The sequence below is a fragment of the Acinonyx jubatus genome, chromosome B2 (assembly GCF_027475565.1).
Source record: "Acinonyx jubatus isolate Ajub_Pintada_27869175 chromosome B2, VMU_Ajub_asm_v1.0, whole genome shotgun sequence".
Lineage (NCBI taxonomy): Eukaryota > Metazoa > Chordata > Mammalia > Carnivora > Felidae > Acinonyx > Acinonyx jubatus.
This window is the reverse complement of record NC_069385.1, coordinates 50,484,834-50,509,944: the sequence shown is the minus strand read 5'-3', so window position 1 is coordinate 50,509,944 and position 25,111 is coordinate 50,484,834. Positions and strand designations below refer to the sequence as shown.

Sequence of the window (25,111 nt, the reverse complement as noted above, 5' to 3'; positions counted from 1 at the left end):
GTCTGTAGAAGAGACTATAGGAGGACAAGGGCAGAAGTAGGGAGGACACTTAGGAGGGGGAATGGTGTCTAGGACCAAAGTGTGAGAATGAGCTAGAGTCTAGTATATTTTGAAGACAAAATGAAAAGGATTGGTGGGTTGGCTGGGGTAAGGAGTCAAAGATAGCCTGAGCAAAGGCTGGATCTGTGGATGCGAAGGAGAAGAGGACGCATCCTCTGGACCATCTGCATGAGGATAGGAGCGGTCTACACCAGCTCCTCTCCACAGACCAGAATTTCTGCAAGCCTTTACCTCTACTCTGTTGAAATTTTCCTAAACCCTGAGGGAGAGAATAGCAAGGTTTTTAATTTTTTTCATTATTTTTTATCTTTTAATTTTATTTTAGGGGGGGAGGGGCAGAGGGAGGGAGAGAGAGAATCTCAAGCAGGCTCCATATTCAGCACAGAGCCTAACACAGGGCTCAATCCCACAACCCTGGGATCATGACCTCAGCAGAAATCAAGAGTCAGGTGCTCAACCGACTGAGCCACCCAGGTACCCCACAAGAATGGCAAGTTTTTGATGGGTCACGCTAGTCATGGTTCTTTCTTCTTGAAGGTTTTCTCTTTCACCTGTTTCCAGCACTGCATATTCTCATAATGCTCACAGTTTTGATTTGATTCTTATTTTTGTTTTAATTTCCCCTTTTTAAGCTGTGTTTTCCGTATTGTATTAAATATCTTTTGAGGTATCTTCCCAGGCCATGATCCCTTTCTTCTGAGAATTGTCTCCCCCAATCTCAGATGAGGTCCTCGTTGGCCCTGTAATTTTTTATAGACCTCCTGTGTAATCCTTTTTTTTTTTTAATTTTTTTAAACGTTTATTTAATTTTGAGAGAGAGAGAGAGAGAGAGACACAGCATGAACGGGGGAGGGTCAGAGAGAGAGGGAGACGCAGAATCTGAAACAGGCTCCAGGCTCTGAGCAGTCAGCATAGAGCCCGACGCAGGGCTCGAACTCATGGACCATGAGATCGTGACCTGAGCTGAAGTCGGACGCTTAACCGACTGAGCCACCCAGGCGCCCCTACCTCCTGTGTAATCCTTAACAAAAAAGTAACTACTCCCTAATTTATCAGTTGACAAACCTGGATTTTCTTATGGAGGTTTAGCCTGTGGATAAATCTTATTAGTGCTCACAAGAGCATTAATGGCTTCATGTTAGTAATAGAACAGATAGTAAGAGATACATATGTATATATGTATCTGTATATAAGTTTATGCATATTACACAGATTTGAGCAGGACCCACTAGCCCACCTTACTGAGTGCTTGACAAAGTGAGGGACACCCAGCTGAAACTGACTTACACACAAACATGAATTCTTTGGCTTCTGTAAGTGAAACATTGAGGGCAGCCTAGCTTCAGGTATGGCTGAATCCAGGCAGTCACGTTACATAATTAGGAATTTGTCACTTGGCACTGAGAAAGAATAACATCTGGCCATTTGCAGCAACGTGGATGGAACTGGAGGGTAATATGCTGAGTGACATAAGTCAGTCAGAGAAGGATAGATATCATACGTTCTCACTTATATGTGGATCTTGAGAAACTTAACAGAAGACTTATATGTGGGTCTTGAGAAACTTAACAGAAGACCAGGAGAAGGGGGAAAAAAAGTTACAGAGAGAGAGGGAGGCAAACTGTAGGAGACTCTTAAATACTGACTACAAACAGGGTTGATGGGGAGTGGGGGGGGAGGGAAAAGTGGGTGATGGGCACTGAAGAGGGCACCTGCTGGGATGAGCACTGGGTGTTGTATGGAAACCAATCTGACAATAAATTATATTAAATAAAAAAAAAGGAATCTGTGGCTCTGCTGTTTTCGTCTGTGTTCTCAGTCAGTCTCTCCTGACCTGAGGAGCCCCAGCAGCTCCAGGCTTACATCTCACCAGCTGGAAACTTCGGTGAAAAGAGAGCTAATTTCAGTGATTGGGTCTCACTGGGATGGTTTCGTTCATTTTCCTGACCCTGCTCCCAGCATCCTCCCCAGTGAGGATGGTGGGACACAATACCCTTTGGCTCTACAGAATGGGAGTGGAAAGGGCATAGTTTTCTGATAAAAAAATTATCAGATGAAGGAAGATAGATGCCAGGCTGTCCATCAACAGGTGCCCTCTCTAAGATTTAACTTCCGTTTCTGCTCCCTTGGGCTCTATCTTTGGTGCCAAATATCTCCCACTGGGGCCCGGGTTACCAGTGCCCACTGAATTCCCAACTCAAGACCCAAAGTGCCTTTTTGAAAGTGAAACAATGAGGTTGTTTCTTAAGGAGCTTTAAAAAAAATACTTCCTCCTCCACTGCCCGCTTGAATTTAATCTTTTATATTTCCATCAGAAATAATTTCTAGTGTTCTTTCATCTGCAAATAAGCAGTGGTGTTGTCTTTGTCTGCATGTATTATTTATCATTCAATTCATGGTGTGTATTTGTCGATCAGCCTGTGGGCGTCTGTGCCTGAATTTAAATGAGAATTTATCTGTGTGGTCAAAGAAACCCTTTAGGAAATCAACTCCCAAAAGAGGCCTGGAAGGCAGCAGCTTGGCCTTGTGCTGTGCTGGGAGCAGGAAGCTACATCATAACAGCTAGACCTACAGAGGGCAGGGATCCCCTCTCAGCTCTAAGATCACCAGCCAAGTGTGGATCTAGAAACATCGAGGGCATCTTACAGATCAAGCACAGCCTCAATGCAGCCCCAGCAAAGACTTTCTAGATTATATGACAGCAGTGATACAGAGTGGATGGTTAGCTTGCATCTCACAACTGATGAGAACTCACTGCCCATTCTCCCACTTTATGGTTTATAATTCCCCTCAAAAGGGACAACTGCAAGGAAAAGGAAGTGAGATACAGTCCACTAATTCCCTTCTACTCTTTTTTTTTCTAACATTTATTTATTATTTTTGAGACTGAGAGAGACAGAGCATGAACGGGGGAGGGTCAGAGACAGGGGGAGACACAGAATCTGAAACAGGCTCCAGGCTCTGAGCCATCAGCACAGAGCCCGACGCGGGGCTCGAACTCACGGACCGTGAGATCGTGACCTGAGCCGAAGTCGGACGCCTAACCGACTGAGCCACCCAGGCTCCCCAATTTCCTTGTACTATTAAGTGATTATGAGTTTTCAGAGTTTGTTGGTAGAAATTACAGTCACTACTTGCAAAACAAAAACAAAAACAAAAACCACGTCTCTGCATGTAGTCTGTTGAAAATAATAGTTCTCCCTCCGCACCAAAGGGCTTCTGTCCCCATGGCAACAGGCGAACTCCTGGATATAAGCTGGAGTGACAAACACTCGGAGACCTTTTTGCTCACTCTGTGGACCCTGGGTTTGGTTTTATTTGTCCTGGCTGGGAAACCAGCCAATGGCCCATGCCCTGGGAGCTGCAGGCTGAACGTGGAGCCGCCCAGACTTTATCGTGATAAATCCCTGAGTGCAGACCTTTCCTTTTGATGCACCTTTAAAGAGATTTTATTAAAAGGACGGATGCTTTTTTTTTAAAAAGAATCACAAGTTGAACATTTTCCTTTAGCGTTGTTGAAACGAAATTTTTAGGCCTGATCTCCACGATGGGGTTTCGGTTTCTTTCCCCTCCTTCTTTCCTTCCCCAAATATTAACGGAGCGAATGAAATACAAGGCATCGCTGCCGCCAAACTGGAGAGGCAAGACTCACGCATGAATCAACACAACGTGTGGCAGCTCCCGCTCAGCCCCGCCCTGTGGTACACAGAGCAATTCACACAGGGCACCGTGACCTAATAAACTGGAAGGACCGTCAGACTACAACAATTCCCTTTGTGAATCTCATTCAAGAAAACATTTCAACATCCAACCAGTCCCTAGAGTATTGTGGATTGTGCATGCTTATTGGACAGGCTGTCCTTCTAAACGCTGCCAGAACCTGGGCGGCATGTGAATCATGACCCCGGGGACTATGATGGCCTTTCCTCATCCCCTGTGCTTCCTTTCGTCCACCTGCCTTTCCTGTCTTGCATTCCCACTTGCTAGAGAATCTCTCTTCAGTCCCTAACTTCATGGTGACTTACCTTCATTCTTGATGGGGAACATCGTTTCCTAAAATTTCACAACATAGAAATGTCAATTTCAGAACGCCTTGCTTCCAGCCGAGCGCACGGGCTGTGTGAATTTGCCTGATGGAAGCCCCCTTTTGGCACTTGAATTGCTTACTATCTTTTCTCCTTTGGGTGACAGAATTCACATACAACCTTCTCTTTGTCTCACAAATACGACTTTTCTTTGATATATGATGAGGTCCAATGTGGCGTGCCTTCTAGAGCCCCCATCAGGTGCCAGAGAGCTTGGTTGTGGGGAAAAAGGGCAGACTGAGGGGCCAGACGCTCTGCCATTGACACACCGTGGTACTTTGGAAAATCCCTTTTCGCTGTGCCTTCATTTGCTCCTCTTTCTAATGGGGACAATGTACATCATAGGGCCATTGTGGAACTTATAAGTTAACTTACATAAAGCACTTAGAATAGTGCTTGGCACAGAGTTAACTACACATTAAGGATAGCTATCGTTAGTCAGAGAGTGATGATACTGTGGCTAACGTCTTTTAAATGTTTAGTAGGGGCCAAGTATTATACTAAGGGTTTCATGTGAGTTATCACATCTAATCTGCATAAAGCCTTATGGGGTACATACTTGTTACCTTGGTCTTGGAGATGAAACTTGTCACGCAATGTCCCTCAGTTAACAAGTAGCAGAAACAGGCTACTAACCTGGTTTCGTGTGGCACATATACTTAGTTACTATGCTGGGCTGTGTGTATGTGAGTTTTTGGTTTTGGTTTTTTGGTACCGGGAAAGTTCTGGGTAGGAAAAAGCAACCTTTTCCAGAGAGTGATTTTCGTCTTAGTAGTACCACCTCTGGAGTTGAGAAACGAATTCCTATTCCATAATGACTAGATCTGCACAGATAATTTTAAACTAATGATACCAGTGGGTCCTCCCCGTGAACGTCTTGGTGTGCACACGCCTCTCGGATTCCTGGTAGATTATACATGGCCAGGGAAAAGCTTGGCCAGTTTCAGAGATGGATCCAAAGCCACATTGAGGAAGAGGAGTGGATAGTGGCTTGAATGGCACTTAAGATTGCTTCTCCTCCCTAACACCAGCCCTCTGTTCCAATAAATCAGTTTGGTTGTCACCTCAGAGGGAACTGAAAACAATGGAGTCCAGAACACAAATTCTGAAAAGAACAAGAAGGGGCGGGAGTGGGGGCTCTCCACAGGGCAGAGGCCTGGGCAGCTGGGAGTACTTGAGGGTAGTAGACACCTGAAGTCCTCTGGGAGCCCCTTAATGAAGAAGATGTCTATCAGAAGAACTAGTGATGATAACTCTGCCTAGTGCTGGCCTTGGGTAGCCCGGGAAGGTTCTGGGAGCCAACAGCTATCGTCCTCACGTGCCAAATCTCAGCTTCACCTGCACTGGTTATTCTTTGGGGGTATTTAGTACTGGTGTGTGAAATTTCACCCTGTTAAAATAATTGATGTGATAACAACAGCAAAAAACATCCTACTGGGCTCATGGGCTCTGGGGAAATTGAAGCTGCCCTTTGTTCTTTCCCTCTTTAATATGCATTTTCCAGCTAACTGATAAACCAATCCCCAGCCTCCTTCAATAAACTCAGTGGACTGCTCTCTCCAGAAATGAAAGTCTCTGTATTTACAAGAAGCCATCCCCTACCCCACAGCTTCTATGCCGTTTGTGGCTCTGTCTCAATTCACAAAGGACATGTTTCATTTTCTTTTTATAACGGAGAATTGTAAACTATATTGGCTATTGCCAATAGCATTTGCAGATGCCCGCAATGAAGCAGGTTGGTTTCTGTACATCAGCCGTCTTCTTGAGGTCCTGGCTCTGTCTTCTTTGAAGAACTGTAGTCATGTCACCTCCATAAGAAGAGGCTCTGTCATACTTCTTTTTTTTTAAGTTTATTTATATATTTTTAGAGAGAGAGAAAGGAGGGGGAGGGGCAGAGAGAGAGAGAGAGAGAGGGAGAGAGAGAATCCCAAGTAGGCTCCACACTGTAAGCACAGAGCCTGATGCAGGGCTCAAACTCACAAACCACACGATGATGACCTGAGCCGAAACCAAGAGCCAGACGCCTAACCGGCTGAGCCCCCCAGGTGCCCTCTAACTGTCATGCTTCTGCATTTATCTGTGATTCCTGTGCCAATGGCATGAAGCTGTGTGACTTCACGGAGCCTCATTTTTCCCAACTAGGACATGAGTCTATCAGAAGTAATCACTGCACAGGACTCATGTGACGATTAAATAATAATGCCCAAAGCCTCTGTGTATGGCTCATCACAGAGTAAGCACTCAATAAACAACAGCTAACATTATCCCTCCAGTCTTGTTGGAGCCTGGTCTTGTGTCCTCCTCAGTGTCACAGTTATGAAAAGGTAAGCTTCTATCTTCTAGAAGCTCATGAGGGAACCTTATGATTTTTTTTAACTAACTCCTTACAAGCTGGTGCTAATTTACTTACGCTTCCCTTCATTAGCATTAAAGTAATGTCTCACACTTCCTTAAACCTAAAATTAAAATCAGAGGCTGCAGTTATTGCCCTCCGTTACAGGAGGCATAAATAAACTTCTCGGAGAGACTTAGAAACTTGCCTAGTTCAAGGTTAATTAGCTCTACATCTGCAGAGCATGTGCATAACGGAGCATTGCTCCCACCAACTTAGAAACCTCGTTATTTATAGATCTTTCAGTGCTTGGAAGCAGGCGATATCTCATCTCTAAGGGTTAAGGCATTTCTGCTCGTGTTGGGGCATGGGTGAGGGTGTGGTCCATCTGACCACAGTGATCAAGGGTTTCAACTTCATGGGCACGTCTTCTTTGGGGAGTTTTCAGAATGTAGTCAGCCTTAGCAATAACAAGAACAAGGACTCACAAGGCAATAACAAGTGCAAAGACTGTTTTGGACAAAACAGTTAAGTAGAATTTTTAGCATCCATCCTCTTTGGATCCTAGAATCTTAGCTAGAACAAGTCCAGTGGCCATTCTCTCTGCTGTTCTAAAAGCCAGGGCAGGTAAAAAGATTCTTTCGGGGCAGCACGGGAGGAGATTCTTTTTGGTACTGCCTTCTAGGACAAAGCGCTTTGAACAATTGTCAGTGCATGCTGTCTCCAGTTCCTTCTTTCCATTCTTTTCTGGGACCTCTTGCATCAGACATTTGTCCCCCACTCTACATCGGCTTTTGTGGAGATCAATGGTGACTTCCATGCTGCCAAACCCAATGCTCTATGATCTTGTTTTACTGGACCCATCAGTGCATTTGACATGGTCAATCATCCTCTGCTGTTCCAGAAACATTCTTTGCTTGCCTCTCAGAAGCCTCCCGGTTTTCCTCTGGCCTCTCCAGTGGCTCCTCAATTTTCTTTGCTGACTTCTCCCAATATCCCAGACCTCTGATCACAAACCCAGGTTTTTGGACATCTTTTTTATCTACCTGCCCTCCCTGGGTGGTCCAGTGTCATGATGGTAAATACCACCAGTATGCTGATGCCTTGCCGATTCCTACCTCCAGCTTGTATCTATTCCCTGTGATTCAGACTCGTATTGGGAATTGCTTATATACCATCTCTGCTTGGATTTCTGTAGTAGGCTGAGTAATGGCCCTTGAGACCATATCAATGTCTTAATCCCTTCCATCTGTTATGTTACCTTAAATGCTGAAGGAAGACTTTGAGGATGTGATCATATTAAGATGGGGAGATTATGTAGAGATAGGGAGATGATCCTGAATACCTGGTGGGTCCTAAATGAAATCACATGTAACTTTACATGAGGGACGCACAGGGGGATTTGACACACAGAAGAGAAGAAGGCAATGTGACCACAGTGGCCAAGATGAGAGTGATGCAGTCACTTGGGGCACCTGGGTGTCTCAGTCAGTTAAGTGTCCAACTTTGGCTCAGATCATGATCTCATGGTTCATGGGTTTGAGCCCCACATCGGGCTCTGGGCTGACAGCTCAGAGCCTGGGGCCTGCTTCAGATTCTGTGTCTCCCTCTCTCTCTCTCTGCCCCTCTCCCACTCTCACACTCTGCCTCTCTCTGTCTCTCAAAAAAAAAAAAAAATGCAGGAGAGTAACACAGCCACAAGCCAAAGAATGCCAGCAGCCTCCAGAAGCTGGAAGAGGCAGGGAATGGATTCCTCCTTAAAGTCCTGGAGAGGGCATGGCCCTTCTGACACCTTGATCTTGGCCCAGTAAAACTGATTTTGGACTTCTGGCCTCAAGAACTTTGAGAAAATACACTTTTGTTGTTTTAAGCCACCTAATTTGTGGCAGTTTGTTACAACAGTCATAGAAAACTAATACCATATCTACTGGGCGTCTGGAAGCCTAAGCATCCAGGACCACACTCCTGGGATTCCCTGCAAACCTGATCTTTTCATAGCTCTCCTTATCTCAGAAAAACGAAAATTCTGTACTGCTAGATGCTCAGGCCAGAAACCCTGGAATCATCCATAACTTCTCTCTGCATTTCACATTTCACATCTCACTTAGTGAATCCTGCTTGCTTGATCTTCCAAATGTATCCAGAATCACCATCAGTGCCACTACCATCCTGAGTCATCATGTCCTGCTGGAATCATTGCAAAAGACTCTAACTTGTCTCCCTGTGTCCTTCTCTTGCCCCGACACAGTTGAAAAGACAGTGTGGCAGCCAGAGATCCTTCTGATGGCTCCCATGGCATTAAAAGTGGAAGCCAAGGTTCTTATGACTTCCAGGCCCTCTTGGACTTGGTCCCAGTTACCTGCCTCACTTCATCTCCATCCCATGCTTCTCAGAAACTCTCCTTCCACACCAGCCACTCTGGCCTTCTTCCTCTTCTGTACTACTCCTGCTGTGGGCCTTTGCACCTGCTGTTCCTTCTTCCTGGAATGCTCTTCTCCCAGATATCTGATGGCTCATCCTTCATCTCTGTCAGGTCTTTCAAATGTCACCTTCTCAATGAGGCCTCCCTGGTCATCCTGTGTCAGATTGCCCCCCCACCCAGTGTAAATGGTGCATCCTACACATCCCTGCTTTCATTTCATTCACTTATCTATTATGTTTTCTTTTTTCCCCTCACCAGAATATGAGTTCCTTGAAGAAGCGGGTTTTTATTTTTATCCACTGCATATCCCAATGCCTAAAACAGCACTGAACACATAGTAAGTGCTCAGTCAATACTTGTTGAAGGACTGATTGAATGAATTTCCTGGTGGTCATTTTGGCCAGGAGAGTAGGGAGAGTCACAGCCTTTCCCAAAGAATCTGTGCAACAAACACATGTTTTAATTGAGGTTCTCCAATGGCTACATCTCAGAAGACTTTTGTTAAGCAAAACATCCTTTGTTTAAAGTGAAAAGAGAATGATAATTCCTGAATTTTCTTTGACCTCAGCCATTCCCGCATTGGCTGTTTCTGTCCTTTATTCATAGGTGTTTTATTTTTCTAAGTTCTCCTACTCTTTTGAGTTTCCAGGGTTGTATAAATTATGAGAAAACTAGAAATGTTCAGCAGAAACTGATGACAATCTAGAATCATTTTGCTTTTTAATGGTTTAGTATCAGAAACAAGAAAGCACTGTAAAACATTCTTCTCTTCAAGGTCATGTCTGGCCATGTGAGATCCTTAGCTCTGCACCTTGCATGGCTCAGTCAAGTGTCTAGTGAATAAAAGTAATTGCAAAGCACCTCGGCATCCATCACTCTCGATAAACCCAAGTCCTTTTACATATCCATGCTCTACACTGAAGCTACATTTAGAAATGTCACAACCCAGCAAAGAGTTGTAAATTAGGACTTACTACACCAGAATTTATGACATCAACTCCTGTCACTGTTACATGGAAAAGGAGAGAGTTTTGACCATTAGAAGACCTCATTGGTCTTCTGTGTCAGGTACCATTTCTAAGCACTCTAAAAATATTAGCTAATTTAATCCTCATAACAACTCCATGAGATAGGTAGCATTGCTAACCTCATTTTAAATGGAACTGAGGCACAAAGATTGATTTGCAAAGGCCTCTGTATTAATTTTCCCAGGGCTACTATAACAAAATACTACAAACTCTGTGGCTCAAATAACAGAAATTTATTGTCTCACAGTTCTGGAGGCCCGAAGTCTGAGATCAAGGTATCATTAGGGTCATGCTCACCCTGAAGACACCAAGCAAGGATCTATTCCGGGCCTCTCTCCCAGCTTCTGGTAGCTCCTTGGTTTGTGTCCATGGAACTCCATTCTTCGTAAGAAAGTCTCCCTGTGTGTGTGTGTGTGTGTGTGTGTGTGTGTGTGTGTGTGTGTGCGTGCTTGTCCAAATTTCCCCTTTTTATAAGGATACTAGTCATACTGGATAACAAGCCCACCCTACTCTAGTGTGACCTTATTTTAACTTAACTGATTACATCTGCCAACAGCTCTGTTTCCAAATAAGGTCACATTCTGAAGAACTAGGGAGTTCGGACTTCAACACAGGAATCTTGGGAGGACATAACAGCAATCATCCACCAGTTAGTAAGTGGCAGAGCTAGGACTTGAACCCAGTTCTGTGTGTTGACACCACAACATGCTATGGCTTGTGCATGGACAGAGTATATAGTAAAAATGGTGGTGGTGGTGGTACAAGGCGGGGTACTAAGTACTTGACCATGGTAGTTGCAGTTATTGCCATTTTATGGTGTTCAGGGTATTTGCTCTCATGTTCTACCTGCATGGAAAAAAAAATAGAACTATGGCAGATGTTTCATAATTTCAATGGATTTTATATGCTATTAACCATTCTATTGCATTTCTGACAGTTTTTATGGCTCTCTTCTGGGATTTTAGAATGTTATGATGGGACATCACTGAGTAAAGGATGGGGGTAGGTGGGTATGATTCCCTCTACCCTGGGACTGGCCTGAAAGATAATAACTTATTTTTGCATTAATTAGTAAATACTTACTGAGCTCTCCAATTTTGGTGGGCTGTGTGCTGGGCACAGGAATGACCTGTGGCCATGTCAGCATAAGGCCTGCCCTCTCAGAGCTCATAGTTTCGTAGCAGATGGGAAATTATGATGGACGCTGTGGAGAGTGGTTGCTGTAGGCTGCAGAGGTCCAAGATCAGAAACCATGCAAGGCAGGCAGTGGTGAAGAGCCAACTTTTAATATTGATGAACACCAAGTATGAAAAGCTCTGAATATATTTTCATACGTAAAACAAAAAACAATACTGTGGATACACGTGTATAGCATTTAGATTGCTCTCCTATTACTCAGTGATGAGAATGGTGAGGGGGTGGTGTGGGGAAAAATCAAAATGGCTGCTTTCCTATGTCCCTTCATTGTGATTTTTTTAAAATGTTTATTTATTTTTGACAGAGAGACAGAGCATGATCAGGGGAGGGGCAGAGAGAGAGGGAGACAGAGAATCTGAAGCAGGCTCCAGGCTCTGAGCTGTCAGCACAAAGCCTGACGTGGAGCTCGAACTCACAGACCGCGAGACCATGACCTGAGCCGAAGTTGGATGATCAACCGACTGAGTTAGTGTCAAGATCAAGCTAGAATACAAGCCACTGGACAGTTAACAAGTGTCAGGAGTCTTGTTTCTGCTCAAGATAGGATCCATTTTTATTTCAGTCCCCAAACACCAAAAATAGCTCTTTCCATCACATTCTTCCCTTCCTCCACTGCACCTCCACAGTGGTTCAGAGCACTGGTAGGCCCAGAGAACACACCCAGAACAGATCTCAGGGCAGAGAGTGCGTGTAAAGCCAGTGCCCAAGTGACAGAAGAAGATCCAGCTGGCAGCCAGCCTGGTGCAGTGTGTGTAGGACACAAGAAGCAACGACTCAGCCTGGCAAGAAGCCAAAACAGGCAACAATCCTCAGAGGAGGGCCAGTCGAGACCGGGCAACACAAGGGGAAGAGAAAACTGAACACATCAGAACACAAACCAAGGATCTGGTTTTCACTAGTTCCTGAATGATAAAGAAGTAGAATTGTGTCTCAGATCCCAAGGCATACCCTCATCTGAAGTTGTGTGTTTAGAGATTTCTAAGTAAGCTGTGTGGTAACGTGCATCTAGTTCTCTTTCCAGTGTGTTGGTCTAATCTTTTCCCAGCAAACACTTTTGGTATGTTCCTAAAGTCCTAAAGGACCCTCTCAGGGATCACTTTTGATGGTTGTCTAGATGGAGTTGACCCTACCTAATAATTCAAAGCTATTAGGTGGCTGTAGCAGGAAAACTCAGAAAGCCACCTTCCCTCCAGAATGGAGCTTAAAGAAGTCTACTTCAGTCTGAGTCTGTTACACTTTGCACCCCTACTACCCAGCAGGGACTGTGTCTTGATTTTTACTTCCCATAGTGCCAAGTATTGTGCATGCTAGGCATTCAATAAATAAATATAAATATATAAAAACTATATGTTGAATTAAATTACATGTTCTGATATTATCAGTAAATTCTGCACATTTTGGGCAGGGGTTTTCAGACACCCTGTTCCATCTAGCTCCATAGGGCTACCAAGACCTATGAATCTTGACCATCTAACCACATCCTGTTGTGCATATGTACCAGCAACCAAAGTGCTTGCCAAGCAGTTGACTCTACCCAAGTCTCAAGTGATAAGAGATTACCCATGATGATATTGGATGGTTGTCTCTAGGGTCATGGGAGGACTGCTGTTACTGTTTGTTAATCAGGTGTGAGCTGAGATGGTCCTTGCTGAATGTAGAAGAGGGCAGACCCCAAATGCACCTTTCACAGAAAAAAATCTCAACCTCCCAACTGGTCTTCAAACAAATTCTCTCACCTTATGAGGCAAGATGCTTGATACACAGAGGAAATAACCCCAGTTAAAACACATGGCCATTAGTCAAGGTATAGATTTTAATTCTTCCTGAAAGGGTCAGAGGACCGCCACCCTCCTGGTGGGAGCTTTTAGTGTCATGAGTCTGGGTTGTGAATTCCGCGGTGGTAGGGTGATTATTGTCCTCCAAAAGGCTGAGTCAGAAGAGCCTGGTTTCAGTCTGCCTTTGCCGCTCCCTCCCTCCTCCGTTCCACCCAGTTCTTGGAACTCACTTTACCAAAGTGTGGGCTTGTGAGGTCAATGACCTCCGGGATACCTACTTAGGTAGAGGTCAATAAAACTTGGATGGAGTAATGGGTTTAAAATTTGAACTCTGTGTATATATCTAAAAGTCTCTATGACTGATCACTCCTTTATATTGGCTAGATGAAATGCAACCCAAATGATACAGATAAGTGTGAGATCCAGAGAAGCCACAGGCCTAGCCAGTGTTTAATGATGATGCAGTCAGGTGGCACAAAAAAATCCCACAAAAGCATAGGGCCTTCGTGGAAAGGCCCAGCTTCTTCCTACATGAGTCCCATATTGTGAGAAAAGGAAGGACCACCGAAGAAACACCTTACTATTTAACCTCCCTGACTCCCCACATCCCTCATGGACAACCCCCTGCTGGTACTCATTGCAGACTTCTTGTTCATGAAGAGGATGACCTGGGCCCAGTAGGTTTTCTCTTCTTCTTATGTTCAAATTATTAAGGTTGGGCTGGTACACAAAGAGGCAGTTGCCCCTAGACTGGTCTGAGGATCAGATAAATGTGGGGTCATGGTTTGTGTGCACAGAGAAGGCAGGAGGAGGGATGGGAGAGAACGACAAGATGCCCACCATTGTTCCATCCCAGAAGATTCAGTGAGATCTCTGCTGAAGGCTGTTTGGAAGCCTCCTCTGTGGACTGGCATGCTCTTCATCTGGAAGACTTCCCTGCTTAAGATTCAGGAACCATCTAATTTACTCCTCACTATGCAGATTTCTACACGTTCCGTCTTTGACACGGTCAAATACTCAAGATGCACTAGAAAGGATCGTAGGGTGAGGAAGGCACAGGAATCACAGTATTTAAGACTCAATGATTAGTATAGACCACTCCCTCGAGAATGCCTGCTCAGGGATGCAGCACGCGCATGCGTGGTTGATCTCCCTGGGGCCTTGCTCGTGCAGGAGGAGAATCTGATCTCAACAGTGCCTTCTTTGCTCTCACTCATCATTCCTCTGCTGTTCTGCAGTTAGTAGGGGTGCACCCGTTGTGTACCAAGCACTGTTCTCTTTCAGCTTCTCCTCCTCTGTTTCCTAGTGATCATATCAGTTCAGGGAAGTCAAAAGTCACTGTCTTCAGGAAAAGAGTAGCCTCAACCCATCCGTAATCTTGGAATAATTCTACAAAGATGTGATTATTTTACTTGTGTTTGACACAATCTGACACCAGTGATTTAGAGAAGGTGACTGTGTCCTGGGTCTGGGACAGTACGCTCATTTAAAATCATATATGCAACATTTTTTTTAAATGTAAAAAAAAAATCATTTATGCATGCATGCATTCCACAGACTTAGGCACCCACTGTGCCACCAAACTTTAATTAACTCTTCTGAATTAACCTTCTTCCTCTTCAGGCTTTTTGTGATATGGCCCCACCCTACCTATCTGATCCTACTTCCCACACAAGTATAACCTCTTTCACTGTGTTCACACGAGGGTAGATCATAAGCATGCTGCTGCAAACCAGCATACGGTGCTTGCTGTCCCCCAAGTCCGCTCTCCGTGATGCTGTTGGTCCTTACTATACCGCACCTCACCATGGCGAGCATGCAGTGCATCTCCAATAAAAATGTGGCTCCACAGATTCATCCGTGAAGCCACAATCTTTGAACACCCACAAGATCATCAATAAGGAGCTGCCTGATGCAAGAGAAAAAGGGGAAATGTTGAGAAACAGGAATCTAGGGCAGTTTCTGCTTTGAATTTGGGACTGAAGCTAATTTAAAAGACTGCCAGAAATCTGGAACCACTTTGCTGGCTGGAAGTCGTTGGTGGAAGCACAGAAAAGAGTGCTTCCTTTTTCTTGTGGCCAGTTTGTAACATCCTGGAAACGGCCCTTGGACCCCAAGTCTCTGTTCTCCACGCCCTGCTGCCATCATTGGGGCCACGTCTTTTTGTGTTGTTGGGGTGTCCTCTCCCCAAGACTAAAATTAACCTCAACCTCATTACATTCCTTCAAGTCTTGCCTATTCCCCACCTCCCAATATGTGGACCAGTATTGTTAATCCTCTTCTTTATTCTGGCTCCTAATTCATGATCATCCTTTCCTCCTTCCCCAGAGATGAGCTGAAAGCGTACCAACATCAAAATGATCTTCCTCCAAAGTATTTATTAAATGACTCTTTGCAGGCAGTTCTGGGCTGGGCAGAGCACCAAGTGAGTTCAGGGAGCAAGGTCCATGCCCCTCCGGGTGTCTCACCCTTCTATAAACACCAACATGGATAGAATGTTGGCCAGTTAATACGTACTTTCTCTTTAATCTTTCCTGTGCATTATTTCCTTTTGTTGTTTTGTCAGCAAAATGAGAATAGGATCGCTTGCCTCACAGAGCTCTTTAGAGGAATAAATGAAGTAATTTACCCAAAAGCACTCTGACAACTATAAGGGCTCATCTACATGTTTGACGTTATTTCAAGCACCCTGCATAATACCTGGCACCTTGGGTGCTTGATCATTTTTTGTTGAAAGAATCAGTGAATGAGTGAAAAAAAAAACAAACAAATATAGCCTCTACACTCTGGTTAGAGTCAGGTTGGCAAGAATCAGGCTGGGAACACTCATGAAATACCATGAGAACTGTGTGACCGTACCTCATTGATGGAGATGCCCTTTTTGAATAGCAGCAATGATCTGGAACATAGTTGAAAACCAGTGTTCCCAGATGAGCCAGAATACATGTCCCTAAATGCATGTACTAGAGCGCATGCCCCTTATTCATTAAGGAGGGTTTCAAACATAATTGATTTATTTTTATGATTTTGCTCATTCTTCTAACAAACATGTTCCTCTGGGCTCCTAAACTCACAGCAACACTTCAGAGCAAGTGGAAGGTGGGAGCTTCTTGCTAAAGGGACTTTACTGTGGGTCCCAGAGGTATTTCTGTAATATAGCCAGTTGTCATAATTGATATTTTTAATGATGGTCATTGGTGATCAAGTGATACCTACAGTAGATTTTGCATTTTCTGCAATCATTTAAATTAAATAACACATTTTAGAAATGTTAAAAAGAAAAGAAACTTACACACTTAAAACGTCAAGTCCAGTGGTTAGAAAAATGTTGGATAAGGGTAGCATGGCCAAATCAGCAGATGTGGAAGCAATGCTGTCCAGGTTCAGTGCCTAAGTGCCACAAAGCAGAGGCTTCAAGCAGAGGCTATTCACAGTGGCTGTCTCTTCTCGGAGGAGCGGGTTGAACAATAATAACAATTGGTATAGCAGGTGACTTACTCTGTGCTCTGCACTATTCTGGCTTTGTCTGTATTAACACATTAAATCCTTGCAACGACTCTCCGAGGCAGCCTTTGCTATTATCAGCCTTTTGAGGATGATGGAACTGAGACGCAGGGCAGTTCACTTGCCCAAGGTCACACAGTGGTGGAGGTCAGTCTGGCTCCAGACTCTGTGCTCCTCGTCACCGTGCTCATTGCTTCCCCAGGTTTTAAATGAGGAGAATAAAACTCATTGATAAGGGAGAACAATAGAAGCAACGCGCTGAGCGGGAATAATGAAGGAAAAAGGAAATATTAAGACAGTACGTTAACAACTGTGAGATCGCAAAGAAGCTGCTGTGAAAAAAATCCATGAAAAAAAAACTGTGGTTTGGGGAATTGTCTGAATGCTGTCCCAGGAGAGATCATCATTCAAAAATAGGGCACATCATATATAGCAGGGATGACGATGATTCCATACTGTGTGTGTGTGTGTGTGTGTGTGTGTGTGTGTGTGTTTAAAGACCACTCAGGCCATAAGCAAACGTGGATCCAGCACCTACCATGTAAGGTCCCCTGTGTTAGGCTACTCGGGCTCTTGTAGTTTGGATTTGACAATGGTAGGTTAGGTGATGTAATGATGTAAATTTTAAGAACGGCAGACGGGAAAATTTGTCTTGAAATGGGAGCAAGAAAACAAAGTCCTCTCCCTGCTTGTCTCTGTAGCTTGACAAGCTTCAGCTTAAGCATTGGCTTGAACTCTGTTTTCATTTCCAGTGGGGTATGCTCGGAGTTGGCACACAAATGCCATGTGTGAATGGTGTGGGAGTTGAGAAAGTTGCAGTGCTGGGTCTCTCTTTAAAATTAACAGTGGAATCCTTATGAGAGCAGTGTAGGCTCCGGAATGTGCCCCACACGGTTCTCTAACCGCATAATTAGGGAGGTCTCCATAATAAAATAGTCCTCATTCTTGCCCAAATTGGCACCCCCTCCTCCACGGCTTCCTTCGAGAGGCAGCTGACTGACAGCTGCTCTTCAGTCTCCTCCAAGCCTAGAATTTTGCCGTCAGCATCACATCCACACCCTGGTCATTAGAGTCTCTCAGGTGAGCTTTATGGATGTGTCTGCCTGCTCTGAAGTCCTGTTGCCATTAGCTTCCTGGCTGTTCTGAATTCACCGTGCATACCTCACCGATCTACGAGACGTGCACACACTCCCCAGGGCGAGATCAGTCCCCAGTGGTTCACTGCTACCTTCGTAGGGAAAAGCTCTCTACACAAACCTGCTTGTCACGGAAGCTTGCTGAAAATGATGCATACGAAGATGCAGAAGGAGTGCTTCAAAACCTACGTGATGAAAAGCGAGAATGGAGACAAGCATTCATACGCTGTACAAGATTCTAGAAAGGCACATGCATGAGACACAGAGATGTGCTGCCCAGGGTGCCTTTTGGGAAGCAGTTGGATACTGTCAGAGCCATTGGGCCTCTCAGTGAGGACTGCTCCCCACCCAAGGTCTCACTCTTGGGGCAGCCCGTAGCCTGGGACTGAGCGAGGTAGAGAGACAAAGGCCCAGCCACTTGGCTTCACCTGGGGTAACTGTGACAGGCAACACTCCCCTCTGCCCCAATAGCCCCACTCCCTGCAAGGGAGTGCCTTCCTGCCCAATCCAGCTTCCTCCCCTTCCTTCTGTAGGTGTTAATCTCTAATAAACATTTTGCACCCCAAGCTCCCTCTCAGCGTCTGCTTCCAGAGAACTCACCCTGTGCCATTAAGGGTAGGATGTTAATAAATATTGCACTAAGATATTGATTAGTGTGTCTATACGCTTATACATTTATAAATTCAGGATGGCTGAATTTTTTAAAAAATCATCTCCTGGGGGAAATTGGGTATCACGTCATGAGCAAACTCTTTTATTTGCATGTACTCAGTATTCCCATTACTATTGTATTCAGGCCGGTTCACTCCCTGTCCTCATATCCCATGTGCTGACCCCTGTGTCCCATCCCATCCCACTCATTCCTGCTCTGAAGCTCTGCCCCATGCTGTTCCCTTTACTGCAAATGCCCTTCCTTCCACTCTCTTGGACATCTAAATCCTACTTATTCTTTAAGATCTTCAAGGAAGGTACTACATATCTTCCACGAAGACCTCCTTGCCTTAAGTAGCCCTCTCTTTCTATTCCTTTATTTTTTAATTAGATTTTATTGTGTTTCAACAACATGAGTCGGTTAAGAGCAGCTCCTCTCTAATTGTTCATGTGAATTAGATGCCGAATCCATACCTCCCAGTACCTGATATTGCATAGAACGTAAGGTTGTTACCTTTTTAAATCGCAGCTATTAGCATCGCTGTGGAGTTGTGTTGGATAGAAACGAGCTCTGGGAGCCACGCTTTGGCAGGTAGCAGAGTTGGTGTCAGCTCTGAGAGCACAGTTATGTGATGCGAGAGTGATGGACTCTCCTGGGAGATGAACTGATGACGGTCATTCCCAAATCCAAAGTGGGCAACACGGCCCCACAGGCAGGTGAAGTGTAACACACCGTTCCAAGCACAGGAGGTCAGGAGTAGGAGTAGGAGCAGGGAGAGGGAGAGCTGGCAGTTAATACCAACGACTCCTGGGTTAAGGTTTCCCCAGGGCAGCCCGTCTCAGCTGTGGCTGCATGTTGGAGTCAGCTGGGAAAGCTTTAAAATCCTGGCACCTGGATCTCACCCCTGCAGATGCTGATGTCATTGGTCTGAATTGGGTCCTGGGATATTTAAAAGATCCCCAAGTGATTCTAATGGTAGCAAAATTGAGCTTTCCCATTCAAAGCCATGGCTTTAAGGAAAAACGGTGATAGGAATATGTACAATAATGTTTCCTTGTAGGTTTCCTTTATTGAGTGTATCTTGCTCCACCAGAAATTGCTCTGCGAAATTGTCACCCCACTACGTAAACTGTCTGTGTGGTTCCTCTTGGAGCCTGAGCCTCCTACTCCCAGTGGGGTCTGAGGACCACCAGCACAGACACTACTCCAGAGTCCATTAGAAAAGCAGAATTTCAGACTCCACCCAGATCCTGGATCGTGATCCCCCCACTATTTGTATTTCTTTGAGAAGAACCAGGCGAGGTAGAATTGCCCCGTGAAACACAGCTCCACTCCGCTTAAAATCTGCAGTTCAGAGTGTCTGTCTGTGTGGCTGCATCTTAATTTATCTTCAGATCAAAGCACATCTCTCCTGGCCAGCAGTCACCCTGGCCTCCTATACCTCAGTTCTGCTACCCTGGTGGATGACTGCCATCTCTTGAAGGAGCCTCCAGGGTCCCCAAATTGAATTTTTCAGTTGGTCAATATTTTAAATTTTTAAAAATATTTATTTTTGGGAGACAGAGAGACAGGGGAGGGGCAGAGAAAGACACACACACACAATCTGAAGCAGGCTCCAGGCTCCAAACTGTCAGCACAGAGCCTGACGCAGGGCTCGAACCCACGAAATGCGGGATCATGACCGAGACCGAAGTCAGATGCTTAACCAACTGAGCTACCCAGGCGCCCCACTTGGTCAATATTTTAAGTTAGGAAATCTGTCTAGCTGCGTTTCCCTGATGTGGTCAAAGCGGAAGAAAACAGAAATGTAATTTTATTCATATAGATAGCAAATGTTGTCAGAAATGGTTCTTTTCATCCTTCATTTTGCATTAAAGAATGGGGCAAAATCAGAAATGTAGTCCTCAAGAGATTAGCCAAATCATCCAAATGGTTGTGAGTCAGCTATAGAACAGTCTGTTATTCCAGGTGTTCCTGGAGAGCTGAGCTGGATGAATGAAGAGAGAGGAGTTAAACAGAACCTTCAGTGCCAGAGACGAACTCTTAATGGCGGAGGGTTGTGTTAGCATATCTAACTCTGCTGTCACACATGATCACAACCTGACCCATCACTATGTGCCTTATGGCTTGAGTCTAAGCCTCCCGCTGGGTGTGCTTGTAACCTTAACAGAAGGACTTAATTGTAAATTTTCCTCACAATGGAAAACAAACAGACCAAAACAGCTTCATATTTTTGCAATGAGTAGATGTTCTGGATCATCAGCCCTGTTCTTTCTTCCTCCGTTACCAAGCTCATGGAAGGTCTGTCATTACAGAGCGAGCCCGAAGAGCTGACTCCTCATTCTATTCTGGTATAGTGCTTGGGCATGAACTCATTAGCTCCTTTATTCATTTGTTCAGCAAACATTTATTATCTACTTTTCTCTAGGAATAGTGCCAGGTGCTGGGGATGCACGCTCTTGTGTACGTAAAAGGTCAGAGAAGAACACATTGTGGATAAACTGTCAAACTTAAATTTTTGTTTTTCAAGAAGAAGGTTATATGAGAAGGTGAAGCTATAATATATTACTTCATCAATAGAGAATACTAATTTATTAATGTAAACGGTAAGATTGCTGTTAGAGATGTTCTGGCACATCCATTTTATTTTATTTTTATTTTATTTTATTTTAATTTTAAACTTTTTAATGTTTGTTTATCTTTGAGAGAGACAGAGAGACAGAATCCAAAGCAGGCTCCAGGCTCTGAGCTGTCGGCACAGAGCCTGACACGGGGCTCAAACCCACAAACTGTGAGATCACGACCTGAGCCAAAGTCAGATGCTTAGCCCACTGAGCCACCCAGGCGCCCCCGACACATCCATTTTAAATAGAAGATGAGATGTTGATATTTGTATAAATTCAATCATGCGGAAAACAACTTATTTTCTTCTCTCCAGAAGAAAACCACGAGCCCCTAATCTGCTACTGTAACTTTGAAAGCAGCGTGGGATGTCTGGTACCTGCACAGTCCTTCTGACCTCTTCCATCACAGTCTGTGCTGTGGTATAATAATCAGGCCAAATGTGGCCAAGTGGAAGTCCAAGCACCACAGGATTGTTCAGGAATCAATAGAAATGTGCCCACCTTGGGAACTGAAATAGTGATGTTAGATACTGGTGATGCAATGAAGGACCGAGGAGCAAGCTGTGTGCATTTTTGGTCACTTAATTCCTTAAAAGCATGAAAGGGAAAGGCAAGGTTCTTGGTTACAGATCAAAGACCACTGCCTGGCTAATTTATGCAGAGAAAATGTTGCTGGCAACATTTTAGGCAGCTCACAGAATCCACAGGAAGCCTATAGAACTAGGCACAAAAAATGGGAGGCTGGGCAGGGGGAGCCTGTGAGGATCATATTGCAGGTGCAGTCTGGTAAGCACACTGCCATTGGTGCTGCCCCCTCCACAGCCAGGCTCTAGACGACAATACCATGACAACCACAAGTCATGTCTATGTTGTTCTTTCCAAAGTCCCCATTGGGAGCATTCAATTAGTCCAGCCCAGGTCACATATCCACATGGTAGCGGCCAATGGGTGAAGAAAAGTATTGTTTGGCAACTTCTGGTTCCTATAGTAAGAGGGGGGGCCCTGTCTCCCACCAAATGCATATTCTGGAAGGTTCATTCCCAAATACGAAGAGGGAATGGCTGGGCAACCAAAAATATAGGAAATGTCCACTAAAGATCGTAAATTTAAGGTTGTGTTCGTCTGAGTTCTCCTATTCCATGCCCTTCACCTGTCGTCGGAGTCCGTGGATGGTCAGGTGCCCCTGGCTTTCTGCTTAGGGAAGAAAACAAGTTGAAATTCCAAACAAACGGTAGACAAGTTATATCTCTGCTGGCTACAGTTACCAGAAGCCCAACCCAAATTAGCTTCAGCCAAACAAAAACACTATTTTTAAGACTATGCGGGAGGAATGTGTCTCATGGAGCCCAAGAGCTGATAATTGCTAAGATTTTGGCAAATGATAGCAACTTGAATGCTGTCGGGATTCTGCTCTAATATTATTATAATTAATAGTAATATTTATGAAGCACTTATTATGGGCTTGAAGTTATTTTTAATAACTACTCTATGAAATGTGAATGAAAATCACTTCCATTTTACATAGAAGGAAGCCTGGAGAAGTTAGGGCCTGTGGCCAATGTCACATAGTTGTAAGTAAGAGAACAGGTGTGGACCCAGAATCTGTGTCTGCGACCGTCACCACACTGCATGCTCCCGCCTCGGTGCCGATCCTCGGTTCTGCAGACCCCGCGTTTCACACCTGCTGTGTATCCATCAACCCAGGAAAAGATCACACCTTCCTATGTCCCATGTCCAACCTCTCACGAAAGCAACTGTGATTGGCCAGCTTGGCTTAGCTGTCAGCGGTAGCGTCACCCTGAGTGGCTTTGCTACAACCAAGTAGATGGAATGGGTGAGGGTGCGAGGCTTCAGGGGTAAGACGACCGCTTCCAGAAAATAAGGGTTGCTCGCAGCTACACAACGGTCATCGGCAAATTTCAACGTTGCCTTTTGCGTGACTCTTCATTTTGCCTTAAGTCTCTAGCAATTTAGAAATAAATTACATTTTCAAAGGCAACGGCTAACTCATTCCATGTGCCTGGGAACATCTATTTCTCTACTTTCTTTTACAGAGCTGTTTTCTTCTTTTATTTTCATTAGAAAATCTCCATTTTCTTCCTTCACGCTGCACTTGGTTTCTTGGGTAAGTGACCTTAGAACCTTTATGGAAGTGGGTGAGGGATAAATCATACGTTAAAAGAGAAGACAACTACCCAGTTGAGCTGTCCAACATGGTAGCCCCTAGCCACATCGGACTATTTAAATTTGAGTTAAACTAATTGAAATATTAAATTCCATTTCCCAGTTGCACTAGCCTTATTTTAAATGCCTAATAGCAAGCACAATATAGCTCCATATTCTAGAATATTTCCATCACCGCAGAACGTTCTACTGGACAGTGTTGCTGCAGAGGGTTCCTACAACAGCACGGACGGTCTTGAAACAACAGGCTCCCTAATGAAAGTGGCTTGCTGACCTGGCGTGACCCAGAAGCTCCCAGGAGCTGTGAGTTCCCGTTCTCTTTCTCGCTGCTGTGCTTCCTGTTGATCCAGTCCTGATTTGTGTCCATATTTTCTCAAAGCCAGCATTTACACCACACACGCTTGCATTCTTTCTTTTCCATAGTAGAAAAGATGTACGCCTGTGACAGAAAGCTTTTGGGCTGGAGGGACATTGTTAACTGATACTGCAAATTTAATGCACTTGCTTAATTGTAGCTGGGACCGAAGGAAGGTGGGAGCCTTCCTAACAGACACTGGTTAACACCTGACATGTTTGGATGTGGAAATGCTTCAAGAGCCCAAATAAACAGAGCCCGCATGTTCTGCATGGTGGGCAAGTTTCCATCCTCCTCTTTTTTACAACTGACCAGAAAAAACCCAAAATATTCGTGCTTGAGACTGCTCTGAATCTTTAACGTGACTTTGTCCCTATTAGAACAGAGCTTATTTCAATGCCGCACCAATCCACGAACTCTGTTTCTACTACCCCCTTGGTTCTGAGGAAGGTCACGACGAGCCCATCTGAAAGGGCTTACAGCTGTCACTGTTTACAGTAAATTCTACCCCAGGGTGGGAGGGGGAAGGGGCCTGTCTTTGGTGGCAACTGGACGGTGAGGGAGAGATTCTCCTCCAAGACTAGTCATAGGTCTTGCAAGAGTGGGGGCTGCTCTCTAGTCCTTGGCTGTGTGCTGTGGAGATGGCAGGACATCCCTAGGGGTGACCCAAGCCAGAGAGAGTGGACCCCAGATGCAGGACCTTCCAGGTCGCCGATGATTCTCAGACCCTGACAGTGCGGCAGAAATAGCAGATCTGGGAACACGGGGGCTGGAACAATGTGGCTTGTGTGTTGCAGGACAGGATCAGGATGGAGCAGGTGCCGGATAATGATTATGATTCAGCTGCCCATCATCTCTGCGGAAGGGGGACGTGGAGCCACATTCAACCTGATTTAAAGGATGCTAAAAATATATGCTATTTATTGTACATCTGCATTGCAGAACCAAAATTCTTGCTTGCTACGGTGAAATGTACTGGCTGAGTTTGGACATAGTTTCTGAGGCTGGGAAGGGCAGCGTCTGTGTGGCTGGCACAGGACATGGATGGTGTTCTATCAGCCAGTGGCCAGAACTGAAGAGTTGCTTCCCACAGTCTGAAATGCTGACATGCGACTCACGCTTGAAATGTTTTGTGGGGAGCCTCATCAGCTGACAACACTCGCTGGGGCTAAGAGTGAGCTCGGCTTTGTTCTGCCAGGTCTTAGGACAGATCTCGTGTGATTTGGCGATGGATTCAATTACATTACATGTGGATTTGGCTAAGTGATAGGTGAGTGTATATTTTTTTTATCGGTCTCTTGAAAAGTGATTATGGTTTTTCTGAGTTCAAGTGGAAGCTCTCATCACTGACCTCCACGTAACGGATTGGCCAGACGAACTAACTCTCCATTTCCTTTGTGCAAGAAACCGACTGTAATGGAACCAATATTTACATCCCCCTCAAAATGCATATGTTGAAATCCTAACCCCCAATGTGAGGTATAGAAGGTGGGTCTTTGGGAAGTATTTAGGTCCTATTCATGAATAGGATTGCTTCCTTTATACAAAAGACCCCAGACAGCTCTCCCCTCACCATAGGCGTGCTCAGTGAGAAGGCTATATTCTATGAACCAGGAAGGTGTCCTCACTGAAACACAACCATGCTACCATGCTGATCTGGGGGCTCCCAGCCTCCACAACTGTGAGAAATAAATTTCTGTTGCTTATTAGCCACCCAGCCTTGGTATTCTGTTATAGCAGCCTGAGCTAAGACGCTA

General features: G+C 44.9%; 1 long non-coding RNA gene across 2 annotated transcripts in view; it reads left to right on the top strand.

Moving 5' to 3' along the window:
* The window catches only part of LOC128315546 (uncharacterized), a 29,310-nt gene extending 17,673 nt beyond the window's left edge, over positions 1-11,637 (top strand). Inside the window, exons 2-3 of one of the 2 annotated variants that reach the window (XR_008298397.1) lie at positions 10,175-10,274; positions 11,429-11,637. This is a non-coding gene — a long non-coding RNA (uncharacterized LOC128315546). Of the gene's footprint in view, positions 1-10,174; positions 10,275-10,483; positions 10,653-11,428 lie in introns of those variants that run through there. The other variant, XR_008298398.1, reaches the window with a different exon arrangement.
* Positions 11,638-25,111: the final 13,474 nt, after the last annotated feature.